We start from the raw sequence: 7300 nt of genomic DNA on the forward strand, positions 1-7300 counted from the left end.
TATAAAATGCACCTCAGCATAGTCATATCATCAGACTCACAGTATACTGTGAGTCTGATGATACGACTATGCTGAGGTGCATTTTTATATGCATATGCATTGTATTTACATGTTTTTATATACATATACATATACATGCATATGCATATACATATACATATACATATACATATACATATACATATACATATACATATACATATACATATACATATAATGTATATACATTGAAGCAAAACTTTATTCGTTCAGAGTGTGGTCAAACACCTGGGCACCTGTAAAAAACAAGCTGCTCGGGTAAATGCCCCCAGCATAGGTGGAAGTAATATGAATCATCTCCATCTTCAAATGGCTGAGCATTTCTTTAGGCACTTCTGTCATCGTTTTATATAGTAAGAGCCGAAAATATTTGATGTCCTCCATGGGTTTTTCAGCCTCAATAGCAGCTCTGACTGCCTCAATCAGGCGATCAATAGCATCTATTTCCGCACTTCGTTTCCTTTTTTTTCGGAGCAGACTGTGGGCGCATCGCAGTGCTTTTTTGCACGAATGCATCGCCTGGCATGTGATAAACCTCATTCACAGCCGCTTCTTTGGCTGGTGAAGGTATTTCGCTTGAGTCTTCACCTTGCGGTGATGCGTGTATCTGGGAATCGTCCCCCGGCAGTTGGTATTCACAAATCACTTGAGGCTCGGCCAGCATGCTGCTATGGCTCCTGGAAGTAAATCATGTTTTCATGTCAATGTGTGCAGTATCTTAGTTCTGGACATGTTTACGTGACCAAAACACTGACTGAAAAGCTAAACAAATTTGAAAGCAATGCCTCAGCTTGCACATATGATTGACAAAGATACAGTAAGTAAATGAAACACACTAGCTGAGCATGTGATTCGAGGGGAAGCTGGGCTCAAAATCACAACCTGTATTTAAGTATTAGCTTGTATTTTTCTCCATCACAATTTCCAACTATTCCACTTCGCTATTTCACTTGCTTATGAATACTCACTGACGTGGTTGCAAAATATCTCTCATGAACTGCATTCTTTCGAAATATGGCCATCTGAATTTTGCAGACCCGCTGGAGCCGCTTCGTGTGGCGTCTTTCAGCTCTTTCAACTTTCGGCGAAGCGTATCTTTCAGGTTTCGCCATCTTGACTGGATTTCGTCTAGTGTAACTCTAGGAAGAAAGAAATGACACAAAGCTTTATGAAAGTATTTTTTCAAGCCCCACAAATTTTACAATTACGAGAGGTTCAAAATTATTAAAGCCTTACATTTCAAAAATGAAATAAATGTTCAATTTTCTAATTCAGACAACATTTACTTAATTGTGCACACAGCTTTCTGGTGTGGAAGTGGTGACAAGGATGGTTAGTTGGAAGTCGTGATGTTGATGAAAAAACAAAACAAAATTACATAAGAAAGATTGCATAATGTTTTTTTTTTTTTTTTTTGCTCTGCTATAGGCAGTAATGTGTGTTTCCAGTTTAATAACTATGAAGATTGTTTTGCACATCTTTATTAAATTAACTTTTCATTAAATGCACAGATAAGACTGGAAGAGAAGTTATTGTTTATCACCATAAATTCAAGAACTGAAAAGTTTAGTCGGTCATGTCAAGCCACAACAGTTTTTACGCGCGGGAGTACTTCCCTTATCTTCTCCAATCTCTGTATGATGTCACTTTTGTTTGAACTTTTTTTTTTTTTTTGGTGGGCTTTAAAATTTCAAGAAATAATTTCTTTTGGAAGTTTAAGCTGTTGTGTGCCTCTCTTCGTCTCGCATTCCCGCACAAGTTTTATTTTCTATTAACGCCGACAGGTTTGGAGCGTTTCGCCCAGCGCTACCACGTACCACGAATAATTGGCGGCTGCTGATGGGCTCGGCGCAGTTGTGCAGCCCACATGTGCTTAGTCGCTTCGCAGCTTGATAAAGTTAGCAGTTGATATATATCAGTAAATTTAAACTTCTGCCTGGACGTGCAAAAATTACCAACGAAAAGCTGGTGTGTGGCGGTATCCGCGCCTACGGCAATCGTGGACGTTATACCAGAGCCATACGCACGCTCGCTGTCACAGCTTGTATTTAGCGCCAAAAACAAAGCATAACGTCACTAACTTATGAACAAACAGAATAGTGAGACACACTTTGTTAATTTCATTGCGCCAGTGCCCTATCAAGCTACATATGCAAAGCGATTTCGAAAGAACTATACATACCTGATGGATCAAATTTTATCAGGGCGTCTTGCACTTCTTGCCACAGCTGGCTATTGCCTGCTTTACGATAGTCATTCAATTACACATCCCACAGAAGTGGCCGCTTCTCGATTTCGTCGATTAATATCTCGTTGAACAAAGCGCGTGACATTTTGTGCGATCAAATTACGCGGGTTTGCTTGCAAGAAAGTGAAAATTACCTGTGCTGCAGTTTCGACGGCTTCCTCTACGTCGTTTCCTGTGACGTCACATGTTGGAATTCTATTGGCTGGCGGCCGTTTCGTTCGCAACGATCGCTGCGACGGGAGCGGCGTGCGACCAACATGTTGGAAGTCTGTCGCAGCCGCTCTGCGACGGGAGCGGCGTGCCATTCTGTCGCTGTGCGGCTGAAATCGCACACTGCTGCGGCGAGAATCGCATCATGTGAAACGGCCTTAAGGCGCCTATATAGGCATTGTTTACTTCGACGATCCAACGCTGACGCCGCTATCCGACACCGGACGTCGCCGCAGCGCACGAAACTACAGAGCAGCGTCACGTGAGGAGAGAGCGAGCAGTCTCTGACGTGTACAGCTGTGTGTGTGTGTGTGTGTGTGTGTGTGTGTGTGTGTGTGTGTGTGTGTGTGTGTGTGTGTGTGTGTGTGTGTGTGTGTGTGTGTGTGTGTGTGTGTGTGTGTGTGTGTGTGTGTGTGTGTGTGTGTGTGTGTGTGTGTGTGTGTGTGTGTGTGTGTGTGTGTGTGTGTGTGTGTGACTGGCGTACGCGTCGGTACCAGGGATTCGACCGTGGGAGAAACGGATGTGAGGGTGGTGAAATGTGAACGCCGGAGAGAGTCAGTCGAAGCTGGACCGAGCGAGCGCTGGAGTTTTCCGCGTACCGCCAGCGCCGCCTACTGGCCGTCGTGCCACTATATTGGTAGGACGGCTGAGACTGCCACGGCTAGAGGCGCTGAAGAGCGTCTAATTTATCGCGAAACCAAAGGCATGCTGCTGCGTTAAGAAGTGCTCGGTTACGATATAAAAGATTGCTCTGTACTCTATTCCACCGTAGCTGTGCAAAACACAGTGGCGGTAGAACTCAGCTGGATTCAGGAGACTGGATGAATACAGAGGATTGTTGAGCTTCTTGCTTGAGCGCTGCTCGTTGCTCTTCATAACGTGGCTTCGCCTGCCGTAGCCTACATTCTATTTATTCGCCTTTATCATTTGTGCAACCTGAAGATAACTTGTTGTGAAAGGGCGTGAGTGGGGCCGTTGAAGATGGACGGCAAGTCAAAGTCAACAAAGGGCGAACGTGCCATCCCGATATGCATATTGCGATCATTTAGATGTCAAACCGAGATAGTTAACAACCTATCCGAATAGGAAGTATTTTGTCGGAATTGCAAAGAGTCGGGTAATGCCCGGCATGATTTCATACTTCTTTCTGCCTTAAGCTATCGCAACTCACCTAGTGACCTAGTGATCATTCAACAATTTTTCAATGGGTCAGTAAGTGAGCTGTGATTGAAAAAAGCTCCACAATTCGATAATTAATTCGTGCGTTGTTTGCTTCGAATAAAAGATGTATTGCTTCACAGAAAGCGCTTTCTGTTTTTAAGTTGGATGTGGCTGAAGTACAGCTGAAAACATTCGTGCAATATTTGTTTTAGCACACGTACAAATTAATAGGTAGATATTCTTCATATTCAATACATAACTTTCTTCTTGTAAATATCGCGCTGTACGATCTAGCTGTCTCACCATGAATTATTGTGGTAAGGCACGCATGCTGCTAACTGACCATGACTGCTCGAGTCTTTTATTTGAGCACGAAATAGTACAGATATGCTGATCTGTATAGTCGCAGTCGACGCACGAGGCAGGTGGTAGAGGGTGGGAGATGCGTCTTGGTTGTTTCAAGTTCGCAGTGATTTTTTGTTTTGTATTAACCATCGCCGATGCTAACCAGTAACCACATCCTTCGATGCAGTTCATTCTTGGCTCTTAAGATTAAAAGCGCGGGTTTAGACTAAGGAGATTTAAGGTACGGCAACCCTTCCCCACGCTCTCACACTGGAGGGCACCGAAAATTTCGCCCAACATTTATCTACTGGACAATTGCGGCCACTTAACTTTTTTACAGTGCTAGCGGTGTGAGCATTTTAGATGCATGCTTCGCAGCGGATCTCGATGTTAGTCGCTTCGAAGAATAAACAAAAGACAATTAAACCAATCAATTGCTTGTCGTTCGCTGTCGTAAATAGGCAAGTGCCAAAACGCAACTGCAGGCCTTTGCTTCTCTACAGATGAGATCAGCAGCATCGCCCTAAAAACGGTGCATTATATTTCGCGATACACGAGGTACCATTTTAGTCGACAAATTTTCTCATCATGAAGCTGGTTGAATCATTACTGTTCCCCAAACGGGCAGTAGATAAGTACTGCACGCGTTCAATGCGCTTAATGCGCACAGTATTGCGAAATCCTACTGAATGTTAATATAGCAGGGAGGTTGTTTCATTTTGCTGTGATATATTTACCCTCCACTAGCGATGCTTCATCGCAGGAGAATCTTATTTGCTAGAAAGTGTGCCCGTAATTCACCGTGTATTCTGCAAGCCCCCCATAGCAAGAAAAAAAAAAGAGACTGATCTCACCACAACCGTTTGAAACCTACGCGTAGCGACGTTATAGCTTCTATAATGCAGCAGGGGCGCAGCTCATAGCCAAGTTGGCATGCGGCTGAGGAGGTCAGGTTGCGCTTTTAGGCAATCAAAAAGGAAACTCCAAGCCCTTCAAAACATTAAACTTGCGATAAAAGCACTATGCACGGAATAGGAAGCTCAAAATCCGCCGATGGGCGTAGCCACGGTACGAAGTGCGGCGTGCTCCATCCTACTATACGCTTGCCCATTTTGAAACCAAGCGGCGCTGCTTGTCTGATTTTAAGCGCGCCCCCTGGTGAGCGTAAGCTCTCTCGCATAGGGGATTCCAAGTCTGACTTCCTCCAAGCAGTTGAAGACTCCCTTGTACTCAAGTTAGTCACCCCGCCATCCAAAGCAATCACCACTTAGGACAGTGTACGAGATCTCGAGCACATCTCTGTGCACTTCCCTGATCATAAAGCAGCGATCGTCGACGTTGACGCACTCAGGCACAAGACTTGCCCTGGCCATGAGAGGTAAGAGGATCTCTTCCCCGAGGACAACTTCGAAGCAGACCTCGAAAGCAACAAGCCAAGCAGAATGCACTAAATAAATGCACTCGCAGAATGTGAAACAGTAGTCGCTCGCTTTACTAATACGCACCGTTAGAAGAAGACCAGGGTTGCCATGTGCTCAAAGCATGACCCTCAAACTTGCTGCGCGATGTAGCCCAAAAATAGCCAAACGTGGACCCATAAAAATAGCCTAGCTAAACCAGAAAACTTCATGCAATTAGGGTACACAATTTATTTCAAACATTTATTGACAGTCTTTGTTGAAATGAAAAGAAGCAAGCACCTCTTAAGGCGCATTCACATTTGCGAGTCGCAGAGCGGGATTGCTGTAGTACGGACGTACCCAGTCACCTTCGAGGACCAAGCGGCTGGACAATCCCCAAACCACTCACCTTCTATTTCACATATAAAGAGGTGGGATTCAAACAGCCTGTACTCTTCCGACCCGTCTCCCTGATCGAGTTAGCTTGAAGTCGAATGGATACATTCCTGGGTTTACTTAGAAAGGAGAACTTCGGCCTGCTCGTTCCTTCGAATAATGCTAGAGTGGCGTCTTGGAACGAGAGCTTTCTGCTGGAAAACATCAGAGAAGCCTTGTTCAGCAAGTTGTCCATTAAGTTGCTAGACCACTTTAATGTGGTCGGCAACACCGGGAAGCAGAAAATGGAAGGAAACAAGATTTTGTCCAGGAACACCTCAGCCTACCGACTCCGCAATGTACGCAGTTCCGCATTAACCCATCCCATTCACCCACCCTAATTCCCCATCCCGAACAATCAACCAACCACAGGACAAGTGCAAAGGCCCGTCTTCTATTGTCCCGCGACTGTGCAAGTCACAATTATGATGCGACCCTTCGGTGAGGGAGTGTTTTTCCGGCAGCCGAAATATAGTGCCTAGAATATAATGATAGTCCATTCTAGGAAAAAAAAAAAAAAAGTGAGCTGGTTGCTACACCTGTACACATAGCTTTGTACGGCTTAGCAGCCCATCTCTAAACCCTGCTGGAGAAAGGGCGTTTGAAATGGTTAGGGAGTTTGAAGCAAAAATACAGAATAGCCCAAAGATAGCCAAATAGCCAGCCAACAACATTTCGCGCCAACCACAACATCATCATCATCATGAGCCTGACTGTATACCCACTGCAGGGCGAAGGCCTCTTCCATATTTCTCCAATTAACCCGGTTCTGTGCTAGCTGCATCCACTTGACCCCTGCGAACTTCTTAACCTCATCCGCCCACCTAACTTTCTGCCGCCCCCTGCTACGCTTTCCTTCCCTTGGAATCCAGTTTACACTAAGCGACCATCGGTTATCCTCTCTTCGCACTACATGTCCTGCCCATGCCAATTTCTTCTTGATTTCCAAAAGAATGTCAGTAACTTGAGTTATTTCTCTCGCCCACTCTGCACGCTTCCTATATCTTAATGTTACCCCTACCATTTTTCGTTGCATAGCCTTCTGGGTTGTCCTCAACTTAAGTAGAACTCTCTTGGTTAGCCTCCACGTTTCAGCGCCATAGGTGAGTACAGGTAATATTCAACTGTTGTATACTTTCCTCTTGAGCGATACCGGTAAGCTGCTAGTCATAATCTGCGAGTGCTTGCCAAATGCGCTCCATCCCAATCTTATTCTTCTTGTTATTTCCTTTTCATTTTCTCCTTTACTGCCGGTACTACCTGTCCTAAGTAGACATATTCGCCTACTACTTCCAGTACTTAGCTACCTAACGTAAACTGCTGTTCCTTCCCGAGGCTGTTGAACATTACCTTAGTCTTCTGCATATTCATTTTCAAGCTACCTTTCTACTTTTCCTGTCTAGGTCATCAATAATTCTTTGCAGTTCATCCCCCGAGTTACTTACCAAGGCAATGTCATCAG

At 44.7% G+C, this 7300-nt stretch overlaps 1 long non-coding RNA gene across 2 annotated transcripts; it reads right to left on the bottom strand.

Moving 5' to 3' along the window:
- Positions 1-248: 248 nt before the first annotated feature.
- LOC146203751 (uncharacterized) lies at positions 249-2658 on the bottom strand. Of its 2 annotated transcripts, none has more exons than XR_014702451.1 (3): positions 2422-2658; positions 1008-1178; positions 249-716 (listed from the first exon to the last, which is right to left on the bottom strand). It is a non-coding gene; the product is annotated as an uncharacterized LOC146203751 (long non-coding RNA). The 2 variants fall into 2 exon arrangements; XR_014702450.1 differs by having other exon boundaries at positions 2222-2658.
- Positions 2659-7300: the final 4642 nt, after the last annotated feature.

This window comes from Amblyomma maculatum, chromosome 1 (genome assembly GCF_055883805.1).
Source record: "Amblyomma maculatum isolate TAMU_Amacu chromosome 1, ASM5588380v1, whole genome shotgun sequence".
Classification (NCBI taxonomy): Eukaryota; Metazoa; Arthropoda; class Arachnida; order Ixodida; family Ixodidae; genus Amblyomma; species Amblyomma maculatum.